We start from the raw sequence: 26,964 nt of genomic DNA, 5'->3' as shown, positions 1-26,964 counted from the left end.
CTCGTGGGCTCTACAGCGCAGGCTCAGTAGTTGTGGTGCACAGGCTTAGTTGTTCTGTGGCATGTGGGATCTTCCCAGACCAGGGATCGGACCCGTGTGCCCTGCATTGGCAGGCGGATTCTTAACCACTGTGCCACCAGGGAAGTCCCTGGGCTGTTTCAATAAGATACCATAAACTGGGAGGCTTGTAAACAACAGACATCTCTTTCTCACAGTTCTAGAGGCTGCGGAGTCTGAGGTCAAGGCGCTGGCAGATTCAGTGTCTGGAGAGAGCCCATATCCTGGTTCAGAGACAGCCACCTTTTGGCTGTGTGTCACGTGGAGAAGGGGCAAGGGAGCCCTCTGAGGGGGTCCCAATGCCCCTTCTGAGGGCTCTGCCCTCATGATCCAGTCACCTCGCAGAGTTCTCATCTCCAAATACCATCACTTGGACATCAAGTTTCAACATCTGAATTTTGGGGAGACACAAACATTCAAACCAAACACACTGGCCTTTTACAGAAGATATTTGCCGACCTCTCATGCAGAGAATGCTTAGGGCGGGACAGATGGAGACAGATCACCCACAACGACTGCTGCGGGCCAGGGTGGCCCTAAAAACAAACTCCGTCCTCGAAACGCAGAGAGAAAGCTAACGGCGTATCATCACACTGCATGGATCATATAAACTACGCATGAAGATTAAAGCAGAAACAGAGACAGAGACGTAGAGAACAGATGTATGGACACCAAGGGGGAAGGGGAGGTGGGATGAATTAGGAGATTGGGAATGACACATATACACTACTGTGTATAAAACAGATAACTAATGAGAACCTGCTGTAGAGCACAGGGAACTCTACTCAATGCTCCATGGTGACCTACCTGGGAAGGAAATCTAAAAGGGAGGGGATATATGTATACACATAGCTCATTCACTTTGCTGTACAGCAGAAACTAACAACATTGTAAAGCAACAATACTCCAATAAAAATTAATTAAAAAAAAAAGTAATGTGAGAATTCAGAGGAGAAAGTCATCAATAAAGGCAAGGCAAAAGCATCACCCCAGGACACGAATTCTCCCCTAGATGTCTGGAGACGAGACACAGACGCTGCTCTCTCCAGCCTCCCTGCATCTGGGGCCTCACTCTCCAAAGACAGGTGACCAGCACGTGCAGGTTGGTCTGGACGCTGGCACCACAGGCTGTAACGGGACGGTCCCCTGGCCTTCCTCATGTCTTCTCAGCCTTAATCATTCCAGGATGATTCTAGATAAAAATGTGGAATTTCATCATTGTTGTCCAACCCTGTTGATACAAGTCCTGTATCATTTCCCTCCTGTTCTGTGGTAATTCTCTCTTGTTCTCGACTATTAGGATGCCTTCAAAGGGGTCTGAAAAGCACTCATCGTAAGAGGTAATATTAGAAGCCTCACTCCAGTCAAGAGGATTTTTACACTGAAAGAGATTAGAAAATCCTCGAGCTGAACGAGAAAGGAATCTGCAGGTACTTCTCGTTAGCTTCAAAACTACCACTCTTGGTACTTCCCTAACCTGATACTTCAGATGTGCACTGTGATGCACCAAGCATCGGGCTAAAAGATGCATACTGAAAGGATCCAAGAATATGGAGAAACAGCCTTCAAATTCCTGTCCCATCTGCCCTCTAGGACTCCTCAGAACACTCAGTCTGAAGCTGAGGTGACGACCTCAGATTTCTCATGAGTTTCACAAGGTGGAAACTAGATGGGAAGCAGCCATTGATTAAAAACAAGGAGAGGATGCCGAACTGTTTGGTTTTGACACACATTGTGTGTGTGTGTGTGTGTGTGTTGCTCTGGGTATCTTACATAGTAAACCACTGGAAGGTTGTTATTCAAGAACAGGACTGCATGGTCTGGGAAGCTCAGGTAACGTTTGCTTCTTTTCTAAAGTAAGTGGGCAGAGGGCCTACAAGTAGAAAGAAGATGGTGAGGAGAGCCGGAGTTGATGTTAACACAAAAGACAGCTGCCTTTCGTGTCTTCCTGGACTCGCGGAAGGAATCCCTTATCATTTACTGAGCGATAAACGTGGGAGCAGAAGAGGGGGAGAAGAGAGCCAGCAGCAGGCTGGGACACCAACTGATCACACAGTCTTTGGAGATGCTAAGATGAGTGAGGCAGTTAAAACCAACACATGGGATGTGCCCGCTACTATATACAGAACAGATAACCAACAAGGACCTACTGTATAGCACAGGGAAGTACAGTCAGTATCTTGCAATAAGCTATAATGGAAAAGAATCTGAAAAATTATATATATGTAATATATTTATATTATTATACATATATATGTATCACTGAACCACTTTGCTGTACACCTGAAACTAACACAACGTTGTAAATTAACTACACTTCAGTTTTAAAGAAATGGTTATTAAAAGGAAAAAGACAAACAAACAAAAAACCAACACATGGCACGCTGGGGAGGAAAGTGCCAAAGAGTGATTCATGAGGATCCAAGCCTAGGAGCAGCTCGGCCTCCATGTGCAGCCTGTGCAGGAGGCGGTCCCGCCCGGCACCAGGTGTCCTGTGCGCCCCGGCACGCGGCCTGGTGTGCACACGCACCACTGCACAGATGCGCGCAGGGCTTCAAGCGCTCCCAGCACACACCCGTGAATATTTCATGTGCGTCTGTGGGCTGCATAAAGGTTGAGAAAAAAAGAATGCATAGAGGAGGATTGTTTTGCTTCAGTGTATACGTGAACTTTGATGGAACTTAGTAAAATACAGAGCGTTTATGAGCGTGATGGATGGCTGTTGGGGGACTGGTTTCCTGCCCTTCCGGCTGGGCTGCAGCGCCGGGCTGCAGTGACAGCACTGGGTAAGGAATGGACGAACAATAGGTCCTGGGAGTTGGTGGCGCTGGGACTGCCCCGCCTGAGTGGGAGGTCCGAGCATCCATCTCCAGCGGCACATAATTCAGAGGGGAGTGAGGGATTCCTGTGGCGTGTGGAAATAGCAAGGGGGTAAAATGAGAGGGAATCATGAAAGTGCACTCGAATCACCCGGCGTGCGGAGGATTGTTCATGTCGACAGATTCCACTACTGCGAAGCCACGCGCCTGGTGAGTTTCCGGATCACATCCAGGACCCGCTCTTCCGCGCTAAGTCCCCACCAACATCCGCCATGCGCATGGGCGGCACAGGTGACCGGCCAGCTCAGCTGGAAGACAAGCAGCCTCTTCATGCCTTTAAAAAATTAGCTTGTCTGAATTGTTGAAATTCTACATACTTAAATCAGCAGGACTGGTGGCTTCAGCTGCAACCCCAGGTCAGGGCTGCCTCTCTTCTCTGCCTTCCCTCGGTCTGTGACACCCACCATGTAAAGGGCACCGCTGCACCCAACTCCCACCTTCACGTGATCCTTATTTTTCTTGATCTTAACAGACCTGGTGTCCTTTCCTCTGGCTGTGAGCAGAAAGTTCCTGACTTCCTCAATGCTGCAACAGGTGGCCAGGAGGCAGCAGGAAGAGGGGACACCCTTCTGCACTCTTTTCATAAACGGTGGGTGTTTGTTTGCATGTTGGTTTGTTTTTCATACTGAGGCTCTCCTCTGCTCTGTATTTCATTTCAAAGTCACCAAGCAAGAAAACTGACCCGGCTACAGGTAAATGAGACTCCTTCTTGCTGCTGACCCTGGCTATGTTCTTTCCTTTATTTCCTTTTCCAGGGACTTGATAAGCTCCTGGAAGGATCTATGGACATCTGAGGCTGTTTCTTGAAGGAGCCAGATGCCTGGTCATTCTTAGGATCCCACAGTTGGGAAAAGCTCAGCGCTGATGGGGGAAAGGCCCAGGGATCAGGGAATCCCAGCTTCATGGCAGAGGAGGTGTTGCCATGGAAACTGAGCTGCCACAGCCGCCTGGGCTCTGACATCCGTGATTGGCTCTGGCAGGGGGTGGAGATGATCAAAAGCCCTTCAAAAGCCAGTCTCAGAGGGGAGCTCCGCTGCCTTCTGTCTCCTCCAGCTGCCCCGCCAGGACAGAGAATGTCAGCTCTGCTCCTCGCTCAGACCTTTAGTGGAAAAAATCCCAAAAGACTGAATTCTGAATCTAAGTGTTAAAAAAACAAAAATAGAAAATTTAAAATTCTATATAATAATGGATCCTAAACCTGTTGATTATCAGAACCCCTTGTTCACATGAGGTTTCAAAAAATACCAGTTCTGGGGCCCCAAACTGGGAGAGTCTGAATCCTGGTCATAGGGTCAGTTTCTGCACTCTGTATTTTTAATCCTCCCCCAGATGATTCTAATGATCATCCATATTTGAGAACTAGAACTTAGTTTAGTATTTTTTGTTTTGTTTTGTTTTTTATTTATTTACTTTTGGCTGCGTTGGGTCTTCATTGCTGCGTGTGTGCTTTCTCTAGTTGTGGCGAGCGGGGTCTACTCTTGGTTGTGGTGTGCGGGCTTCTCATTGCGGTGGCTTCTCTTGTTGCAGAGCACAGGCTCTAGGTGCGTGGGCTTCAGTAGTTGTGGCTCGTGGGCTCTAGAGCACAGGCTCAGTAGTTGTGGCGCACGGGCTTAGTTGCTCTGCGGCATGTGGGATCCTCCCGGACCAGGGACTGAACCTGTGTCCCTTGCATTGGCAGGTGGATTCTTATCCTCTGCGCCACCAGGGAAGCCCTAGTTATTTTTAAAAACCAAATATTTAAAAATGTATCTTTGGAGGTTCCATTTGGAAGGTACTGCTTGTGTTTTACTCCCAATTCCAACCCTCTAAGGGTCTTCTTCCACTGTCCTGGAATGACTAATCCGCGGTTTATAGGTGTGGCAGATACAGTCGTGCAGAAAGAGACATTTCATTCCACTTTTACTAAAATTGCTGAGTAACTTAAGAGATGAGAAAGCAATTCATAATTCTATTTTAATAGCACCCCAGAATGTCTCCTACTATCTCAAGGCATGCTGTGAAATTTCCTAGATTAAATTCATTTGAGTTCACTTAAACTTGTAAGGTTTGGAAAACACTGCTTTAGATTCAAGGAAAGAATTCCAGGAGTTTCCTCCCTGCCCCCTCTATCCACTCTCCCACCCTCCTTCCGTCTCCAAAGACACTCCTCTGCAGAGGAAGCTCTCATGTGCATTCTTTTTCCATCGAGGTCCAGTCAGGAAGACAGACACCACACTAGGTATTGCAACAGAGGGGGTTTGGTACAGGAAGTCTGTTACAGACGTTAGAAGATGAAAAAAGCAAAACAGGACACTAGGATACAGAGATAGGTAGGAAGCAGCTTCCACTCTTGGGGAAGAGTTGGAGTCACCAGACCTGGAAGTTGACTGAGGGCCACATAGGGCTGGAACCCAAGTCTCAGGGTAGGGCCCGGCTGAGCCACTGCTGGTGGAATGCAGAGAACCCCGCAGCCCCGTCCCCACAAGTACAAACGCCCCCCATGTCCCCTGCCTCTTGTTTGTGGAAAAGCTCATCTCCCAGGCTTCCCTGAGTCACAAAACCGTAGGCTCCAGTAGTTAATGATTAGGACAACAGAGTCACAGACTCAGTATTTGATGGGTATTCCTGAGCTGTTTTTCAGATACGGTAACAGCCACCAGAGGGCACGACACAAGCTGCTCCATCCTGAGCAGCACTGAATCTGTGGCTAGCACAGTTCCAAGAACTGGCCTCAAGAGAATGGGATTAATATTATTGCTCATAATAATCTGTATCTTTGTGGCATCAAAATAATTATAGCTTGCTCTACCCATACATGTAAATGGGCAACTAGAATTGTCAGCAAAGAGATGCTACATACCCATGTTGACATCTTCCACTCAGAGAAGGCGCCCAATGTCAGCATGAAGCAGTTACAGAAGATGGACATTCGCCCCTAATTCCACAGAAATGGGATGATGTTTAACAGTGGGGAACTGAAAGCAGCTCTTTTGCCCCTTTCCTGTTTACTCATTTCTGTCCCTCTTTAACCTTAAAAACCGAATTATAGGAATGAGGTCACTAACCAATAGAAACTACACCCTGACTTATGCTCTCCTGAATGCACACCATGATTTGCCTGACCTGTTGATTCTTTTCCTAGATAAAAAGAAGAATGAAGAATGAAGTAGTTAAAGAATGACTAGCTCTCTACCCACAGTAGCCCCCTTAGCAATCCTGCTGGCAGATCACTTGGACAAGATGCCATCTGAAGAGAGAGTCAGCCATTCTGCACGCAATGGAGATGCAGAACCCAACCTCCTGCCTTGATGATTCCCTGAGATTCTTCTCCCTTTTCTCCTGTAAAAACTGTCATGGCTGAGCAGAATCTTCAGAGCTGGTCTCTGGACACAAGTCCACCTTCTCCCCAGATTGCCAGCTTTTCTGATTAAAGCACCTTTCCCCTCTACTGACACTTGCCTCTCCAATGATTGGCTTTTGAGCAGCGAGCAGCTGAACCTGAGTTCAGTAACACTGGTACCTCAGGAGGTGGGAGGAGAGGCCTCTTGGATCTGGGGCTCTGACTCCCTGGAACCACTGCTACTCAGATGGATTGCAGTGAGGTCCTGGGACCATGGAGAGAGGCTGAAGACAGCAACCAGCCACTGCTGCCTGGTAAAGAGCCATTGATAGGCTGACACCCAGAAGCAGCAAACAAAAGGGAAGAAGGAAAACCCCTCTCCCTTCCGCTGCCCAGTCTCCCTTCTTGGGTGCATCAGTAGGAAGCCAGATGACCAGCACAAAGGATGGTCTCCAGAGTCTTGGCCCCTGTGTCACAAAACAGAGTAAAGAAGGGAAGGTCTGGAGAGGGATGGGGGCTGGGTGGGCAGTGTCTTGGTCAAGCACAGCATCAGATGAACCTTTGGGTCAAGAGAGCAGGGATGATTGCACTGGCAGAAACAAGGTTAAAAGCTTTTGTTTCTGCAGCTGCTTTTTTTTTTTTACTTTTTTTTGGCTGCACCCTACAGCATGTGGGCTCTTAGTGCCCTGACCAGGGATTGAACCCATGCCCCCTGCATTGGAAGCGTGGAGTCTTAACCACTAGACCACCAGGGAAGTCCCTGCGGCTGCTTTTCTGATGGTCAAATGAATTTGGGAAAACCAATGCCATTAGCATATTGAAGGATCTGAGAAGTCCTACAGTGAAGGATCCTGCTTTACTTTGTTAATTATTTCTCAAATTTATTTAGTATGAATTCCTTATTTTTTCGGATATAATATTCCTTAGAGCACGTGAACTGTGTTGTAAATGCCATTCTAAAAAATGCACTACACCTCAGCGCAAACTGTTTTATCTGTTAGCTTCTGGAGCTGGAAAAAAATAACATATAGAAGTGAAATAGGAAGAAAAACAGAATTCTATCTGCAAAGTATTGAGTCTAACTATTTCACTTTCATGGTTCCTCTTATCTGTAAAGGGGACATCCCCCCTGCCATTCACCATACTGTGAGGAAAAGAATTCCTTACTCAACCTCCAGAAGAATCACTAACCATGAGCCATAACAAAGACCACCAGCCTCGACATAATCTGAGAGAAACGGGGAAGTGTTCCATGGAACTGCACAGAGCATCACAGAGAGACCTGGGTGCCCACTGCCCTTAAACACACAGAGAAGCTTGACAATTACCCCATGGGGCGAAGGGCAGCTCCGCTTTTGTTCAAGGAGGTAAAAGGCAACTCCACTCTCTACCTTTCCATCACTTTTAGGACTCTGATTATTTCAACCTCCTCCATCCCTGCCTCAGGCTGGAAGAGGCATCTGATTTAACACCCGACACAGACTGACCCGGTAACAGAGGGTGCAGGGCAGCAAAACTCTGCAGGGCAGATGCAGACGTCGGGGTTGAGAGGTTGTCTGCAAAGGCAGACGCTGAGAGAAAAGGAGCAACCAGGACGGAGAGAGGGGGAGGAGACAGGGAAGACGGAGAGGGGAGGGAGGAGAAGAGGGTGGGGGGAAGGAAGAAAAAACAGCTGCTTGATGATTTTCTAGACCCCTTGGAAACTGGCTCTGAATTATCCCTGTTCAACTAGAATGTTTCCAACTCATAGCCATATCCCCCACACACATCAAGTTATGCTAATCTGGCTTTTACTTTTGAGCTGGATTTCATTCATGAAGACAGCTCTTTCCTCTCTGGAAATCTGGAAATTTCTTACGCAAAAGCAGTTTGAATTGATTTTATTTATTTAACTGTATCCTATTTATTCCATTCTGTACCCTAAAAACAGGTACCAAAAATTCCAGACACTTAAATGTGGATGCAAGTAGCTATCACATGACTTCAGCCTATTTCTTTTTTTTTTTTTTTTTGCGGTACGTGGGCCTCTCACTGCCGTGGTCTCTCCCGCTGCAGAGCACAGGCTCCGGACGCACAGGCTCAGCAGCCATGGCTCACGGGCCCAGCCGCTCTGTGGCACATGGGATCTTCCCAGACCAGGGCACAAACCTGTGTCCCCTGCATCGGCAGGCAGACTCTCAGCCACTGTGCCACCAGGGAAGCCCCAGCCTATTTCTTTTCATCATGACTTGCTATCTACAGACCTGACGTGGCACTAGATTCATATTAAAACATTCTGGCCCGATTCTAGTTCTGAGAAACATTTCTATCCCATTCATCTGGAAGCTGATCAGTTGAGACAGAGTCTCTGGTAGCTTTGTGTCCAGCACCCACATAACAAAGGACAGAAGTTCCTGGGGCAGAGACAGGAGAAACCAAGCCCAGTTAAATATGTATAGTTCCAGGGATTAGAATCTCCTATTAACACTCTAGCAGACACAGTCTCTTTCTGAAATTAGATTTCTTTCAGCAGATCCGGCCTTACTTCACAGTCAAAACAACACTTCTGAATATCCCCCAAGCTAGTTCCCAACCACAGCCTCCTGTGAAGGTGACCTATGAAGGTTGCTTCTACTTGTATGCTTTTGACTGAAGGAACAGCACCTTGTCCACCTCCTAAATTCGCTGGCTTTTGTCTTGCTTCTTGTTCGCTTGATTCTCACTCTTTCTACCCTTTTGGAATTAATCAGTTTGCTTTCCAAACTTGACTTCAGCTGGAATACAGATTTAAATTTCCCTTTGCTCAGAGGCCCATGACTGAAGGCCAGCAGTGGCTCCCGTTCCCAAGTTTAGTTCTGCTTACTGAACCCTAGCATGTGCAGGGTTCACTCTGAAAATAACAGAGTGCCCTCCTGCCCATAAGCGGAACTCTGGCCCTGAGTTACTTCGTAAGTAAAATGACCTATGGGAGAGCCTACAAGTTAACCCCTATGTAGGCTTGAAAAACTACTCCTTGTAAATATTTCAGCGTTTGCTTTTTCTCTTTAACAATTTAAAATGTACTTAAAATATTTTTCCTGAAGTTCTTAAGGTCTAATTATACAGGTTGTTATTACTGATGATTCTGGATTGTTTCTTTCATGTATTTTGTAATTTAGAATTGCAAGTTCATTTTGGTAAGACTGTCTATAGGAATTCTGTGTAGGGTTGAAAATACACCTTTCTAGAGAAAGCTTTTAATAACTTTTATTGAAGACTCCAGGATTGTTACCGGCCTGCGACTGCATTTCAAACTATTTTGTTAGGGAATCTAGGCCCTCCAGACAGTCCAAATTCAAACCTTAAACCAGAGGGAGGGCAACCTGAAGCTGACCTTGCACAAATCTTCTTTTCACTTTGCCTAAGAAGGTATTTTCAGTGTAAGTCTATATAGGATCAGAAGTGGTTATCAAGCAAGTTCATATTCAGAAGTGACTATATACACAAAGGAATCTTGACAAAAAATAAGAAGGAAATGTTCAAAGTACAAATACATGAAAAACAACACAGGACTTTCACTGCTAGCAATAGTGCTGATTAGATAACCTGAAAACCCTCTTACTACAGATCACTGAGATGTACTGGACAAAAATATAACAAGTATGCTTTTAAGTGCTAATAGTAAAGTAAGGGAAATACTCCAGAAACTGATATTTTGACTGTTCTGGGTTTAACCATGGGTTTGAGTTTTAATGTCTATGAAAGTACAGGAGGCAAATTTTGGGGTCCACGAGGGGCAGAAATTTGGACCTAACACCCTCAAATAAAGAACCCTTGAATTACTATACATCTGTGAAAGGGGAGAACTGAAAACATTTATCCCCTCCCAAAGTGAGACTTAAAGGAAACTCTTCTGTTTAGCCTGACCTATGGGGGAAAGGAGATGGGAAGTAAAACCCTGAGAATCTGCAAACACATAAGAGCCTCAGGCTGCATTACCCTATGCAAATCTCATATGCTGGATAGAAGATTCATAAGGCAATACGATTTTCAAATACTACTAAAATGCAATTTCTATCATAATTTTATAGATCTTCTTAGGAGTGGTATTACTTAGCCCCTCTTGGGCATCTGTTTTACTGATTACCAATACAGACAGTATTTGGATCCAGCCTAAATCCTTTCTTCTGCAAAGCAAACATATTTCCTCTTGTTCTATTCTTTTTCTTTTTTAAAAAATTAATTTATTTATTTTTGGCTGTGTTGGGTCTTTGTAGCTGCACGCGGGCTTTCTCTAGTTGTGGTGAGCAGGGGCTACTCTTCATTGCGGTGCGTGGGTTTCTCATTGCAGTGGCTTCTCTTGTTGTGGAGCACACGCTCTCAGGTGCACGGGCTTCAGTAGTTGTGGCATGTGGGCTCAGTAGTTGTGGCTCGCAGGGTCTAGAGCGCAGGCTCAGCAGTTGTGGCGCACGGGCTTAGCTGCTCCGCAGCATGTGGGATCTTCCCGGCCCAGGGCTTGAACCCATGTCCCCTGAATTGGCAGGCGGATTCTTAATCACTGTGCCACCAGGGAAGCCCCCTCTTGTTCTATTCTTAATGGAGGCCAGACTCCTTAAATAATCACCCTTCTTCATGGTACTGAAGACCCAATCTCCCTGCCACACATTCCACTCCGTTGTCTTAGTAACCCAGCCGCACAGAGGGTATCCTGGAGGGAAATGTCCAAGATCAAACGGGGTGTCTCTCTTCACGAACTAACAAATGCAATTTTCTCCTTTCTAGTTTTATTAGCAGTGAGAATCTCTGTTCAAATAATACATTGAAATGAAAGGTGCCACAGAAAATGCACCACTTTTAAATCCCACAGAGGCTTGAAACTGTTGCTTTAGTAAACATTTTCCAAGTAATGCTGTTTGTAGAATAATTACAGTCTGACTTTTTCTGTCATCAGAATCGAGTGACTGGTTCTCTGATGACTTTTTTTTTGCTCTAAAAAACACAATGATTCTGTTTCTGGCAGATTGTATTTTTCAAGGGTAAACTTTGATTCTGTCTCTCACTGACTCTGTTTTCAAAGTGAAGTAAAATGGAGTGTTAATTCAACATGTGTCAGTCTGGACAGTTAAATCCTATCACCTCTATTCACCATCTATCTTATGTCCCTGCTCTTTCCCCTCTACCCCAAACACATACAGAAACATAAAGTCCTTTATTCTCAATATTTGATTCTTTTTTTTTTTTTTTCCTGCGGTATGTGGGCCTCTCACTGCTGCGGCCTCTCCCGTTGCGGAGCATGGGCTCCAGACACACAGGCTCAATGGCCATGGCTCACGGGCCCAGCCGCTCCGCAGCATGTGGGGTCTTCCTGGACCGGGGCACGAACCCGTGGTCCCCTGCATCGGCAGGCGGAGTCCCAACCACTGCGCCACCAGGGAAGCCCTGATTCTTTTTTTAAAATAAATGTATTTATTTTTGGCTGCCTTGGGTCTTCATTGCTGCGTGCGGGCTTTCTCTAGTTGTGGCGAGCAGGGGCTACTCTTCGTTGCGGTGCACGGGCTTCTCACTGCGGAGGCTTCTCTTGTTGCGGAGCATGGGCTCTATGTGCGTGGGCTCAGTAGTTGTGGTTCGCAGGCTCTAGAGCACAGGCTCAGTAGTTGTGGCTCACAAGCTTAGTTGCTCCATGGTATGTGGGATCTTCCCGGACCAGGACTCGAACCTGTGTCTCCTGCATTGGCAGGCGGATTCTTAACCACTGCACTACCAGGGAAGTCCTCAATATTTGATTCTTATGTCTAACATTTTCCAGATACTTACACATTTTCCCCACCTAGACCTTCTATATATGTGTCCGTTAATCCCAGAGAGTAACTGTGTATTCATAAGATCATTACAAAACAACAGAACACAGAACTGTTAATAATAACTATAAAAGCTGCTATTTCTTAAGTATTATAATCCAGAGTTTCTGTTAGGTGCCTCATGTAAGTTACCATATTCCATTCTTTTGGCAACCTGTTATGAGTCGAATTTTGCTCCCCCCAAAAGATACATTGGAGCCCAGACACACAGTACCTCAAAGTGGGACCTTATTTGGAGATAAAGTCTTTACAAAGGTAATTAGGTCAAGGTGATGTATCAGGGAAGACCCTCATCCACGATGACTGATATCCTTATTAAAAAAAAAGGGAAATTTGGACACAGAGACACACACAGGAAGAATGCCATGTGAATATAAAGACAGCTGTCTACTATCTGAGGACAGAGACCTGGAGCAAACCCTTCCCTCACAGCCTCAGGAGGAATCAGCCCTGCCAACACCTTGATTCCAAACTTCCAGCCTCCAGACTGTGAGAAAACTCATTTCTGTTGTTTAAGACACCCAGTTTGTGGTACTTTGTTATAGCAGCCCTAGAAAACTAATGCACAACCTTACAATTTAAGTCTTATTCTCTTTTTACTATAAAGGAGGACACTGCATCATAGGAAGATTAAAGCCCTTACCCAGAGTCCTACAGGCAGTAGTGGTAGGGCTGTCAGGCAACACAGATCTGTTTTAATCCAAAGCCCGTGTGCTTGTTGCTATGACATGCTGCCTTCAAACCTACGTTTGCACATGGGCTTCCTGGACACACCTAGAATTGTACAATCAAGGAATTTTTATATTGTTTATTCCAAGGAGAGCTTTTTGAAGACTCACTTCCCCATGTTTTGGGAGTGAGTTATCACAGAAAGCTCGAGAGTGAGGTAGAGCCAGTGACCTGGTTTGGGAGAAGCAAGGATATATAAACAATACATCATTTTCAAATATAAGTACCTCTCATGCAATATTTGGGACATGCTTACACTAAATTTTTTCCCATTGTTTATCTGAAATTCAAGTTTCAGTGGCATTTCTGTAATTCTATTTGCTAAGTCTGGCAATTAAAAGTTCTTCCCCAGGAGAACTTTTGGTTTGGGGTCTCAGCCCTTGATGGCATGGGAGTGATGGCACAGAAGTGGCAGCAGAGGTGTCAATACCTAGGCCTGCTCTACGTGTAAAGCTCTTGAATTGTCTGGGAAATGCTTGAGAATGCTCAATCAATACTGCCTATTATTATTATAGCCATTGGGAAACACCCTCTTAGGTCCCAGGAGAAGATGCAGGGGTGGGGAGGGGAAGGCAGAAGGCAACAAGAGAAGAGATATTCTTATTATTCCACGGGTGGATTGGCACTGGAGGGCTTACATAGTAAGATAAAAGATTGGTGAGAGGTTTTTCCGGGAAGATGGCGTAAGAGTAAGATGCAGAGATCACCTTCCTCCTCACAGATACACCAGAAATACATCTATACGTGGAACAACTCCTACAGAACACCTACTGAACGCTGGCAGAAGACCTCAGACCTCCCAAAAGGCAAGAAATCCCCCACGTACCTGGGTAGGGCAAAAGAAAAAAGAATAAACAGAGACAAAAGGATAGGGACGGAACTTGCACCAGTGGGAGGGAGCTATGAAGGAGGAAAGGTTTCCACACACTAGGAAGCCCCTTCGCGGGCGGAGACTGCGGGTGGCAGAGGGGGAAAGCTTCAGAGCCACGGAGGAGAGCACAGCAACAGGGGTGCGGGGGGCAAAGCGGAGAGATTCCCGCACAGAGGATCAGGGCCGACCGGCACTCACCAGTCCGAGAGGCTTGTCTGCTCACCCGCCGGGGTGGGCGGGGCTGGGAGTTGAGGTTTGGGCTTCGGTCGGAGCGCAGGGAGAGGACTGGGGTTGGTAGCGTTAACACAGCCTGAAGGGGTTAGTGCGCCACGGCTGGCCGGGAGGGAGTCTGGGGAAAAGTCTGGACCTGCCGAAGAGGCAAGAGACTTTTTCTTCCCCTTGTTTCCTGGTGCGTAAGGAGAGGGGATTAACAGCTCCGCTTCAAGGAGCTCCAGAGACGGGCGCGAGCCGCGACTAAAAGCACAGACCTCAGAGATGGGCATGAGACGCTAAGGCTGCTGCTGCCGCCACCAAGAAGCCTGTGTGCGAGCACAGGTCACACTCTCCACAGCCCCCTCCCATGAGCCTGTGCAGCCCGCCAGTGCCAGGGTCCCAGGATCCAGGGACAACTCCCCCAGGAGAACGCACGGCACGCCTCAGGCTGGTGCAACATCACACTGGCCTCTGCCGCCGCAGGCTCGCCCCGCACTCCGTGCCCCTCCCTCCCCCCGGCCTGAGTGAGCCAGAGCCCCCGAATCAGCGGCTCCTTTAACCCCGTCCTGTCTGAGTGAAGAACAGACGCCCTCCGGCGACCTACACATAGAGGCGGGGCCACATCCAAAGCTGAGCCCCTGGGAGCTGTGCGAACAAAGAAGAGAAAGGGAAATCTCTCGCAGCAGCCTCAGGAGCAGCGGATTAAAGCTCCACAATCAACTTGATGCACCCTGCATCTGTGGAATACCTGAATAGACAACGAATCATCCCAAATTGAGGAGGTGGACTTTGAGAGCAATATTTATACTGTATAGCTTTGCTTCCACTATTTGTCCTAGGGTTCTATCCATCCATTTTTTTGTTTTGTTTTTTTTAATTTTTTTCTTTATAATTATTTTTTTATTTTAATAACTTTTTTATATTTTCTTACTTTATTTTACGTTATCTTCTTTCTTTCTTTGCTTCCGTCCCTCCTTCCTTCCTTCCTCCTTCCTTCCTTCCCCTTTCTTTCTTTCTTGCTTGCTTGCTTTCTTCTAATTGTTTCTTTCTACTTTTTCTCCCTTTTATTCTGAGCCATGTGGATGAAAGGCTCTTGGTACAGCAGCCAGGAGTCAGTGCTGTACCTCTGAGGTGGGAGAGCCAACTTCAGGACACTGGTCCACAAGATACCTCCCAGCTACACATGATATCAAACAGCAAAAATCTCCCAGAGATCTCCATCTCAACACCAGCGCCCAGCTTCACTCAACGACCAGCAAGCTACAGTGCTGGACATCCTATGCCAAACAACTAGCAAGACAGGAACACAACCCCACCCATTAGCAGAGAGGCTGCCTAAAATCATAATAAGTCCACAGACACCCCAAAACACACCACCAGACGTGGACCTGCCCACCAGAAAGACAAGATCCAGCCTCATCCACCAGAACACAGGCACTAGTCCCCTCCACCAGGAAGCCTACACAACCCACTGAACCAACCTTAGCCACTGGGGACAGACACCAAAAACAACAGGAACTAAAAACCTGCAGCCTGCAAAAAAGGAGACCCCAAACACAGTAAGATAAGCAAAATGAGAAGACAGAAAAACACACAGCAGATGAAGGAGCAAGATAAAAACCCACCAGACCTAACAAATGAAGAGGAAATAGGCAGTCTACCTGAAAAAGAATTCAGAATAATGATAGTAAAGATGATCCAAAATCTTGGAAATAGAATGGACACAATGCTAGAAACATTTAACAAGGACCTAGAAGAACTAAAGATGAAACAAACAATGATGAGCAACACAATAAATGAAATTAAAAATACTCTAGATGGGATCAACAGCAGAATAACTAAGGCAAAAGAACGGATAAGTGACCTGGAAGATAAAATAGTGGAAATAACTACTGCAGAGCAGAATAAAGAAAAAAGAATGAAAAGAACTGAGGACAGTGTCACAGACCTCTGGGACAACATCAAACGCACCAACATTCGAATTATAGGGGTTCCAGAAGAAGAGAAAAAGAAAGGGACTGAGAAAATATTTGAAGAGATTATAGTTGAAAACTTCCCTAATATGGGAAAGGAAATAGTTAATCAAGTCCAGGAAGCACAGAGAGTCCCATACAGGATAAATCCAAGGAGAAATACGCCAAGACACATATTAATCAAACTGTCAAAAATTAAATACAAAGAAAGCATATTAAAAGCAGCAAGGGAAAAACAACAAATAACACACAAGGGAATCCCCATAAGGTTAACAGCTGATCTTTCGGCAGAAACTCTGCAAGCCAGAAGGGACTGGCAGGACATATTTAAAGTGATGAAGGAGAAAAACCTGCAACCAAGATTACTCTACCCAGCAAGGATCTCATTCAGATTTGATGGAGAAATTAAAACCTTTAAAGACAACCAAAACCTGAGAAAGTTCAGCACTTCAAAACCAGCTCTACAACTGCTAAAGGAGCTTCTCTAGGCAAGAAGCACAAGAGAAGGAAAAGACCTACAATAACGAACCCAAAACAATTAAGAAAATAGGAATAGGAACATACATATCGATAATTACCTTAAATGTAAATGGACTAAATGCTCCCACCAATGGACACAGATTGGCTGAATGGATACAAAAACAAGACCCATATATTTGCTGTCTACAAGAGACCCACTTCAGACCTAGAGACACATACAGACTGAAGGTGAGGGGATGGAAAAAGGTATTTCATGCAAATGGAAACCAAAAGAAAGCTGGAGTAGCAATTCTCATATCAGACAAAATAGACTTTAAAATAAAGACTATTACAAGAGACAAAGAAGGATACTACATAATGATCAAGGGATCGATCCAAGAAGATATAACAATTGTAAATATTTATGCACCCAACATAGGAGCACCTCAATACATAAGGCAAATACTAACAGCCATAAAAGGGGAAACTGACAGTAACACATTCATAGTAGGGGACTTCAACACGCCACTTTCACCAATGGACAGATCATCCAAAATGAAAATAAATAAGGAAACACAAGCTTTAAATGATACATTAAACAAAATGGACTTAACTGATATTTATAGGACATTGCATCCAAAAACAACAGAATACACATTTTTCTCTAGTGCTCATGGAACATTCTCCAGGATAGATCATATCTTGGGTCACAAATCAAGCCTTGGTAAAGAAAATCAAAATTGTATCAAGTATCTTTTCTGACCACAATGCTATAAGACTAGATATCAATTACAGGAAAAGATCTGTAAAAAATACAAACACATGGAGGCTAAACAATACACTACTTAATAATGAAGTGACCAAAGAGGAAATTAAAAGAGGAAATCAAAGAGGAAATTAAAAAATACCTAGAAACACATGACAATGGAGACACGACAATCCAAAATCTATGGGATGCAGCAAAAGCAGTTCTAAGAGGGAAGTTTATAGCAATACAATCCTACCTTAAGAAACAGGAAACATCTCGAATAAACAACCTAACCTGCACCTAAAGCAATTAGAGAAAGAAGAACGAAAAACGCCCAAAGTTAGCAGAAGGAAAGAAATCATAAAAATCAGATCAGAAATAAATGAAGGAAACGATAGCAAAGATCTGTAAAACCAAATGCTGGTTTTTTGAGAAGATAAACAAAATTGATAAACCATTAGCCAGAGTCATCAAGAAAAAAAAGGGAGAAGACTCAAATCAATAGAATTAGAAATGAAAAAGGAGAAGTAACAACTGACACTGCAGAAATAAAAAAGATCATGAGAGATTACTACAAGCAACTATATGCCAATAAAATGGACAACCTGGAAGAAATGGAAATATTCTTAGAAATGCACAACCTGCCAAGACTGAATCAAGAAGAAATAGAAAATATGAACAGGCCAATCACAAGCATTGAAATTGAAACTGTGATTAAAAACCTTCCAACAAACAAAAGCCCAGGACCAGATGGCTTCACAGGAGAATTCTATCAAACATTTAGAGGAGAGCTAACAACTATCCTTCTCAAACTCTTCCAAAATATAGCAGAGGGAGGAAGATTCTCAAACTCATTCTACGAGGCCACCATCACCTTGATACCAAAACCAGACAAGGATGTCACAAAGAAAGAAAACTACAGGCCAATATCACTGATGAACATAGATGCAAAAATCCTCAACAAAATACTAGCAAACAGAATCCAACAGCACATTAAACAGATCATACATCATGATCAAGTGCGGTTTATTTCAGGAATGCAAGGATTCTTCAATATACGCAAATCAATCAACGTGATAAACCATATTAACAAACTGAAGGAGAAAAACCATATGATCAACTCAATAGATGCAGAGAAAGCTTTCGACAAAATTCAACACCCATTTATGATAAAAATCCTGCAGAAAGTAGGAATAGAGGGAACTTTTCTCAATATAATAAAGGCCATATATGACAAACCCACAGCCAACATCGTCCTCAATGGTGAAAAACTGAAAGCATTTCCACTAAGATCAGGAACAAGACAAGGTTGCCCACTCTCACCACTCTTATTCAACATAGTTTTGGAAGTTTTCGCCACAGAAATCAGTGAAGAAAAGGAAATAAAAGGAATCCAAGTTGGAAAAGAAGAAGTAAAGCTGTCACTGTTTGCAGATGACATGATACTATACATAGAGAATCCTAAAGATGCTACCAGAAAACTACTAGAGCTAATCAATGAATTTTGTAAAGTAGCAGGATACAAAATTAATGCACAGAAATCTCTGGCATTCCTATACACTAATGATGAAAAATCTGAAAGTGAAATCAAGAAAACACTCCCATTTACCACTGCAACAAAAAGAATAAAATATCTAGGAATAAACCTACCTAAGGAGACAAAAGACCTGTATGCAGAAAATTATAAGACACTGATGAAAGAAATTAAAGATGATACAAATAGATGGAGAGATATACCATGTTCTTGGATTGGAAGAATCAACATTGTGAAAATGACTCTACTACCCAAAGCAATCTACAGATTCAATGCAATCCCTATCAAACTACCAGCAGCATTTTTCACAGAACTAGAACAAAAAAATTCACAATTTGTATGGAAACACAAAAGACCCAGAATAGCCAAAGCAATCTTGAGAACGAAAAACGGAGCTGGAGGAATCAGGCTCCCTGACTTCAGACTATACTACAAAGCTACAGTAATCAAGACACTATGGTACTGGCACAAAAACAGAAAGATAGATCAATGGAACAGGATAGAAAGCCCAGAGATAAACCCATGCACATATGGTCACTTTATCTTTGATAAAGGAGGCAGGAATGTACAGTGGAGAAAGGACAGCCTCTTCAATAAGTGGTACTGGGAAAACTGGAGAGCTACATGTAAAAGTATGACATTAGATCACTCCCTGACACCATACACAAAAATGAACTCAAAATGGATTAAAGACCTAAATGTAAGGCCAGAAACTATCAAACTCTTAGAGGAAAACATAGGCAGGACACTCTATGACATAAATCACAGCAAGATCCTTTTTGACCCACCTCCTAGAGAAATGAAAATAAAAACAAAAATAAACAAATGGGACCTAATGAAACTTCAGAGCTTTTACACAGCAAAGGAAACCGTAAACCAGACCAAAAAACAACCCTGAGAATGGGAGAAAATATTTGCAAATGAAGCAACTGACAAAGGATTAATCTCCAAAATTTACAAGCAGCTCATGCAGCTCAATAAGAAAAAAACAAACAACCCAATCCAAAAATGTGCAGAAGACCCAAATAGACATTTCTCCAAAGAAGATATACAAACTGCCAACAAACACATGCAAGAATGCTCAACATCACTTATCATTAGAGAAATGCAAATCAAAACTACAATGAGATATCATCTCACACCAGTCAGAATGGCCAACATCAAAAAATCTAGAAACAATAAATGCTGAAGAGGGTGTGGAGAAAAGAGAACCCTCTTGCACTGTTGGTGGGAATGTAAATTGATACAGCCACTGTGGAGAACAGTATGGAGCTTCCTTAAAAAACTACAAATAGAACTACCATATGACCCAGCAATCCCACTACTGGGCATATACCCTGAGAAAACCATAATTCAAAAAGTCATGTACCAAAATGTTCATTGCAGCTCTATTTACAATAGCCCGGAGATGGAAACAACCTAAGTGTCCATCATCAGATGAATGGATAAAGAAGATGTGGCACATATATACAATGGAATATCACTCAGCCATAAAAAGAAACGAAATTGAGCTATTTGTAATGAGGTGGATAGACCTAGAGTGTGTCATACAGAGTGAGGTAAGTCAGAAAGAGAGAGACAAATACCGTATGCTAACACATATATATGGAATTTAAGAAAAAAAAATGTCATGAAAAACCTAGGGGTAAGACAGGAATAAAGACACAGGCATACTAGAGAATGGACTTGAGGATATGGGGAGAGGGAAGGGTATGCTGTCACAAAGCGAGAGAGAGGCATGGACATATATACAGTATCAAACGTAAGGTAGATAGCTAGTGGGAAGCAGCCGCATAGCACAGGGAGATTAGCTCGGTGCTTTGTGACCGCCTGGAGGGGTGGGATAGTGAGGGTGGGAGGGAGGGAGACGCAAGTGGGAAGAGATATGGGAATATATGTATATATATAACTGATTGATTTTGTTGTAAAGCAGAAACTAACACACCATTGTAAAGCAATTATACTCCAATAAAGATGTTAAAAAAAAAAAAAAGATTGGTGAGACATGTTGGTTTAAGGAATGAATGCCGCAGATCTAGCCTTTTTGCGCATCTCATCGGTCTTGGGCCAATGGAATGAAAGAGCACAGAGAGCTAAGAACACAAAGGACTAAGGCCTGGAGACACAGTGGCCACCATACTTACTCCTTAGGGGAAGTAGGAGAGATTCAGTAGATGTGTGAGGGACACAGAAATGGATGTCTTTTAAATTAAGTGGAGTGAAGTAGTATGACTGCATTGGAAAACTACTGGGAAGCCAGCTACCAATTAAAACAACCAGAAAATTCCTTGCTGCTGAATGAAACTCAAGAAAAACATACTGTGATTTTTTTGAACAGCTTATGCCTTTTGAGTTTCTGGCTAAACCCTCCTAATGAGTAATGAGAAATGTTTTGGAAAATGGAAAGAATGCCCCAGGACCAAAAAAGTTAAGTCAAAGTGGTGGTCATGAAATTGGCAACTCACTGATAACTGCTTTTTCTTTTTCTTTAAAATATACTTCTACTTCTGGGTTTACTCATTGTTACAGAACCATGCAAGTATTTCAAGAGCAGCAAATTTTTGTCAGTTCAGGAGTCATAAAGTGTATATGTAATTTTCTTTCTGATGACTGGCACAGGAATGTGGAAAATGGGCAGAAACAGATGATGACTGACAGTTTCTACAGCAGCTTGTCTGCTTTGTGCAGTCAAAGTGAGGAGCTGCACACATTTCTTAGGCTCAGTGTGTATAGAAAATGACCTTGGGTGTGATGGTCCAGAAGCCTGGTTCCGTACCAGCTGCTCTTTAGGGCGCTCTGTGCCCATCGTGTACATCCTGATCTCCTGACATATCCCAAGTTTACGTTACTTAAGGAGGCGACTGTGGGTTAGTAGAAGAAGCAGCTAAGAATATTTGTCATTTTTCAGAGACATGTTGACACAAAATGGAGATACCTATTTGTAGTAGAGTGAAGTGTTACCCTGTAAACTCTTTATATCACTGTTTTGCCTTCCTGAGAAAGAGATACAATTTTTATCTTGTTAAGAAATGAGACATACAACCAAACAGCTAAATGATTACAATATGAAACACCACCAAGCACAGCTAAATAAGCCGTTCATGGTGTCCTCCGATTCCTAAAGTTTTGGTGATCTGCTCAATTTACCCTAAAGCCTCCCCTAATTTGAACTAATTGTGTGTGAAGTTCCCATCAGCGTGATTATAGCCACAGCAAAATATTATAAGGAAAATATTACCAAAAGAGAAATAAAGAGAATTACACTATGTGAAACCATTTATTCACATTAAAAGGGAAAACGAATATAAGGTTTTCTTGTTAATAATTTGAATTAAATTTCAAATTTATATAATTGCCCCAGATTGCCTAAAATTTAACTTTTTCAGCAAAATTTTTTTCATCAACTATACAAGTTACTGTGCTAAATTGATCAGGAAACTGAAACGGTTAAGCAACTCTTCTTGGGAACTTTATTTCATTTCAATTAAAAAAGTATGCATGGGTTCAACTGAATTACCGATCTCCAAGAAAATGATGATTTGGACATCTAGACCATATAGGAACTTAGATTTGCAAATTCTGGATCAAGTCTTATCTTTGTATTACATCTTCATAGGACTTTTACCAGGCAACAATGTTGAGTAAATCAAGTTTGTGACTATCAAGTATATTATTAAAAATAGTTAAAATTAATGAAATCAATTTTAAAGTACACAATTAGTACTTTAATAATTCAGATGATATTTTCTTTCCAACCAACCTAATGTCATGAGGTTCATGGTAGTTTCCCCTTAATTTTTTCTGAAATAAACCATGATCACTCAGGGCTTCTTGAAGGTAGCTAAAACCAACACCGGCACAAAGGTGAAATGTGATCCTTTGAGCCTGCTCTTTATAAAACAGGATAAATTCTGACCCTACACAGAAAATCTGGACTTCAGATAATCTCTGACAGGTAATTTTTAATTGATTGTACAAAGTTGTAATTGTGATAAGTGGATTTAACTTTCAAAATAGAAAATGAAAAGCCAAGATATTGATAATGATCTGTGTCATATACGGTGATATTTATGATGAAACCTTATCAATTCGAGTCATTAGGTAAAGCAAAATGTCAATTTTCTTGTCACTTTTCAAATAGTTTTCAACATCAGATACTTTGAACCATAACACAGAACCCTCCTATATAGAAGTCAACTGTTTAACAATTTAGAATTGCTGTTTTCCTCCCTTATCCCTACGACAATTCTCCTTCCTTTTGACCTTTTAATTTCTAAATATGTGTCCTTTGATGGTGATAAATGGAATGGGATGAAATTCAAATGAACACTTATACTCATGGCAATTCTGGCAAAAGTATGGATGGGGAGGGGTGGGAAGTGATTCGATACAATTAGCACCAAGTATATGTCCGTGAACAGAGATTTCTCTCAATGAATCCTTAATTAATTAATTAATGAGGGACTCAATCAATTTCTGCCTTCTGGCCATTATCACATGTAATCAGAACTTGACTGTAACTATAAAACCATGTGAAACTGCCAGTAACCGCAAATTATATTTTAAAAAATTAATGGGAGCGTAAATGCCCACTCTAAACGCACATGTGCTTTATTTTTCCAGTCTCACAAAGTATTTGAAAACCACAGCTGTTGATAATGCTTTAGATTTGCCAGATCCTGTAACAGTGCACTTGTTTTGCCTTGAACATGGCATTTGTACCGCATTAAAGTTTGGCAAGCTTAATCTTTGCTAACCACGGGCAAATGGGAACACGCTACAAAATGTAAAAATACATTTCAGCCAAAGCCATTATCAAGTATATGTTTGTTTGGATTTGACTAAGAACCTCTAATTTGTTCACGCACACTTGGCATCTCTACATTCTGTGTACCGATTATGCTTGCGATGAATATATCACATGCCTAACAGTCGAAGAAAGCTCTAAGCAAGGGAGAGGAGGAAAAGAGAGGGGAGAGGAAAAAAGTTCTATTTCACTTCTGTTGGAGTGAGGATGCACCTGCGTAAACTCTTGGGGGGAACTCTTCCTGTGGCTCCGTGTCCCCCTGCCCCGTCTGATGCCCCACACTAGAAGTATTCTTGAGTAGTTGGCGAATTCTCTTTCATATCATCACATAGGAGAATCTACCCTTGCATTTATCTGGCTACAAGCCTCATAATAGAATAAAACTATGTTATCTGGCTATTTACCAACACAGAGCTCAAGAAAACCATCATCTCTGATATTCAAACATAATGAAGTTCTTCAGTCTGGCAATCCACCCCAATCATAGAGGCCGAAGAGGTATAGGTGGTACATGATATTGGCATTACTGTCCTGTTTTGTTCATCCACTGATGGAGACAAAGCCAGAGCAACATGTGCTGCAGGACAGAGTTTGTGACTTAGTCCCAGGCCCTCCCCAAGGGCCATCACAAAATACTTTCATTAAATTCCCACTATTGGCTACCTTTCCCATTGATTCACCACAAAACCTTTCAAATAGGGCATCTCACATTTGTCTCATGACATGTGTCAAGTAGAATCAGTAGAAGTTACGTGATTACAATTTTCATCGCATAGACTCTAAAGGAAAGGTCAGCTTCACAGCAGGACCAAAATTAACGCCCGTTCCCCAAAGCTCGCCATCCACGCCTACCTTTCAGTGTCTCGTGACAGAAACCACCTTCTAGGCATCCTTTTTCAGTGCCCAGTAAGTGGACACGTGATATGAATAAACACCAAACACAAATGTACCCACATTCTGCGTTTCAATTGGATTTAGCTCTACAGAGGAAATAAAACAAATCGACCCCCTGGAACAACCCCCCCAAAGAAACAGACCCTTTTCCTAACGGTCATCGACTCCCTCACTCATTTATTCAGTAATTTTTGAGCTTTCACTAAGTGCTAGGTGCTATCTTTGACACTGTTCACTTCAGGCACAGTGAATGAGATGACCCGTAAAAGTATTTAGCTCAGTGCCTGGTGTGTGAGAGGCAAGCAACAAAATTAGACCTCCTTCCTTCTTAAATTTTTATCCTTGAACTCATCAATCATATGCAACCTGAAGAAAATGATTTGCTTCCAATCCAGTCTCATCATCCCTTTAAATCGACCCCCCGTGCAGTTACACACTGTGAAGTTTAGCATGAGCTATTGAACCAGGGAGAATAAACCACCTGCAGGCAGAATCACGGCTTGTGATTCCATTTTTTGTTGTAATAGAGGAGAGGAAAAGGTCAGTGAAGTGTTCCAGTATTACTAGGCTGTATCTGTAAACACACATACACAGACACTTTTGGAAGGTTCCATCGTTAATCTAGGCAAATAGCTTTGCAGTTGCCAATAAGCATTTACTATCCTCTCTGATTGTTTGAATTTAACTTTTATTTACAAGCAACTTATATAAATAGACACAACCTTAAAGCCAACACTTTCTGCGCCATCTTGCATCCTATTTGCCATTTTTTTTTTTTTCTTGGCTCCCAAGACTAGGTCATAGATGGAGGAGAAACCAATCTGAGACATCATCAATTTTTCACTTTCAGCAGTTTTTATGCCAAATATATGCCAAATGCCACCATCAGATTGATCATTGCCACATGGCAACCCACACTAATCCCCAAGGCATCCACAGTGGACAGACCCTGACATAAAACACACATAAAAGTAGTTGCAGGTCCGAGATATTTAAAGAACTCATCTATGACCTCTACTGGCCAAGCTAGTAAAACACAACAGCTACCATGATTTCGTAAGTGTCCTCCTATTTTCATTCATTCATTTAACAGATACCTTTTAGCACCTACTACGTGCCAGGCACTGTTTAAGGAAGGACAATGACAATAAACAAAACAGACCAAAAAAACCCCTTCCCTCATAACATTCAGCTGGGCAGCATTTAAACTGTATGCATTATAAATAAGTTAACTGTATTTTGGAAGTTAATAACGGCTTTTAAAAAGTAAATCAAACTAAAGGGAATCAAAAGCACTTAGGAAGTGGAGCTGGAGAAGCAGGTTTCAGAATTAAATTGGACCCTCAAGAGAAGTGTCAGTGCAAGGGTAGAATTAAGCAAAGATTCCAAGGAGGCGAGAACCTTAGCAACTTAAGACCTAGCACATAGGTTCTTAAATTCGTTAAATTAGACATCACCCTGGGAGCAGGGTTCTTTTTCACAGTTTCCAGAGAGATTTTGGAGTCAGTCAGACTTGTGTTCAATCCTGTATGGATCAGCTTTGCTGCAGCAACAAACAACCCCAAATTCTCATTGGTTTAAAGCAGGGGTCCCCAACCCCGGGACCACCGACAGGTACTGGTCGGCGGCCTGTTAGGAACCGGGCGCACAGGAGGTGAGCGGCAGGAGAGCGAGCGAAGCTCGCATTGCCACCTGAGCTCCGCCTCCTGACAGATCAGCAGCATTAGATTCTCACAGGAGCGCGAACCCTACTGTGAACTGCGCATGCGGAGGATCTAGGTTGCGCCCTCCTTATGAGACTTTAATGCCTGATGATCTGAGCGGGAGCTAAGACAGTGATGCTAGCACTGGGGAGCAGCTGCAAATACAGATTATCATTAGCAGAGAGGTTTGACCGCGCAGAGACCATAATAAGTCAATTGCTTGCACACTCACATCAAAACCCTATCAGTTAAAAAAACCAAAAACAAAACAAAACCCTATCAGTGAGTGGCAAGTGAAAACAAGCTCAGGGCTCCCACTGATTCTGCATTATGGTGAGATGTATAATTATTTCATTATATACTACAATGTAATAATAATAGGAATAAAGTGCACAATAAATGTAATGGGCTTGAATCATCCTGAAACCAACCCCCGCCCTGGGTCTATGGAAACATTTTCTTCCACGAAACTGGTCCCTGGTGCCAAAAAAGCTGGGGGACACTGGCTTAAAGGACAAATATTTATTTTTTGCTCATGTTTCACATGGGCTGCAGGCTAACTGTGGGTCAGTTGTGACTGACAGGCTTGGCCCTGCTCCACATGTGTCCTATTCCAGGGGCAGGGCTGGAGGGACGGCTACCCTCTCAGTTATGTTGTCCCCACAGAGGAGGTCAGGGCTGAAGTGCATCTAATCGCAGCACGGAACTTAAAACTTTTGCTCTCATGGGGTACCGATCAAGTTCATTCACGTTCCATTGACCAAAGAAAGTCGAAGTGGCTGAGCCCAAAGTCAGTGAGGGCAAGAGAGTGAGTGTATATGTGGCCCAGACACAGAAGTATGGCAAGGGCAAGGAGGGAGTGAATAATTGTGAACAAATAATACAACGTAACTGTAATGAGTCACTCAATCTCTCTGAACCTTACCTTGTCCATTGGTGAAACAGGAATAAGAACAGGCTAC

The 26,964-nt window shown here is 43.2% G+C and overlaps 1 protein-coding gene across 6 annotated transcripts in view; it reads right to left on the bottom strand.

Moving 5' to 3' along the window:
• Nucleotides 1-26,964, bottom strand: part of SAP30 (Sin3A associated protein 30) — a 136,354-nt gene that overhangs the window by 37,218 nt on the left and 72,172 nt on the right. For all 6 annotated transcript variants that reach the window (XR_016393465.1, XR_016393470.1, XR_016393471.1 and 3 more), the window contains one exon: nt 1-26,964. This exon is cut by the window's left edge and continues 37,218 nt beyond it. The gene's annotated coding sequence lies outside the window, so the exon portion shown is untranslated.

Source organism: Delphinapterus leucas, chromosome 6 (genome assembly GCF_059928025.1).
Source record: "Delphinapterus leucas isolate spDelLeu-1000000601 "Yukka" chromosome 6, BTC_Dleu_Yukka2, whole genome shotgun sequence".
NCBI classification, from domain to species: Eukaryota; Metazoa; Chordata; class Mammalia; order Artiodactyla; family Monodontidae; genus Delphinapterus; species Delphinapterus leucas.
The sequence above is the reverse complement of the archived record's forward strand: the minus strand, read 5'-3'. Positions and strand labels throughout refer to the sequence as shown.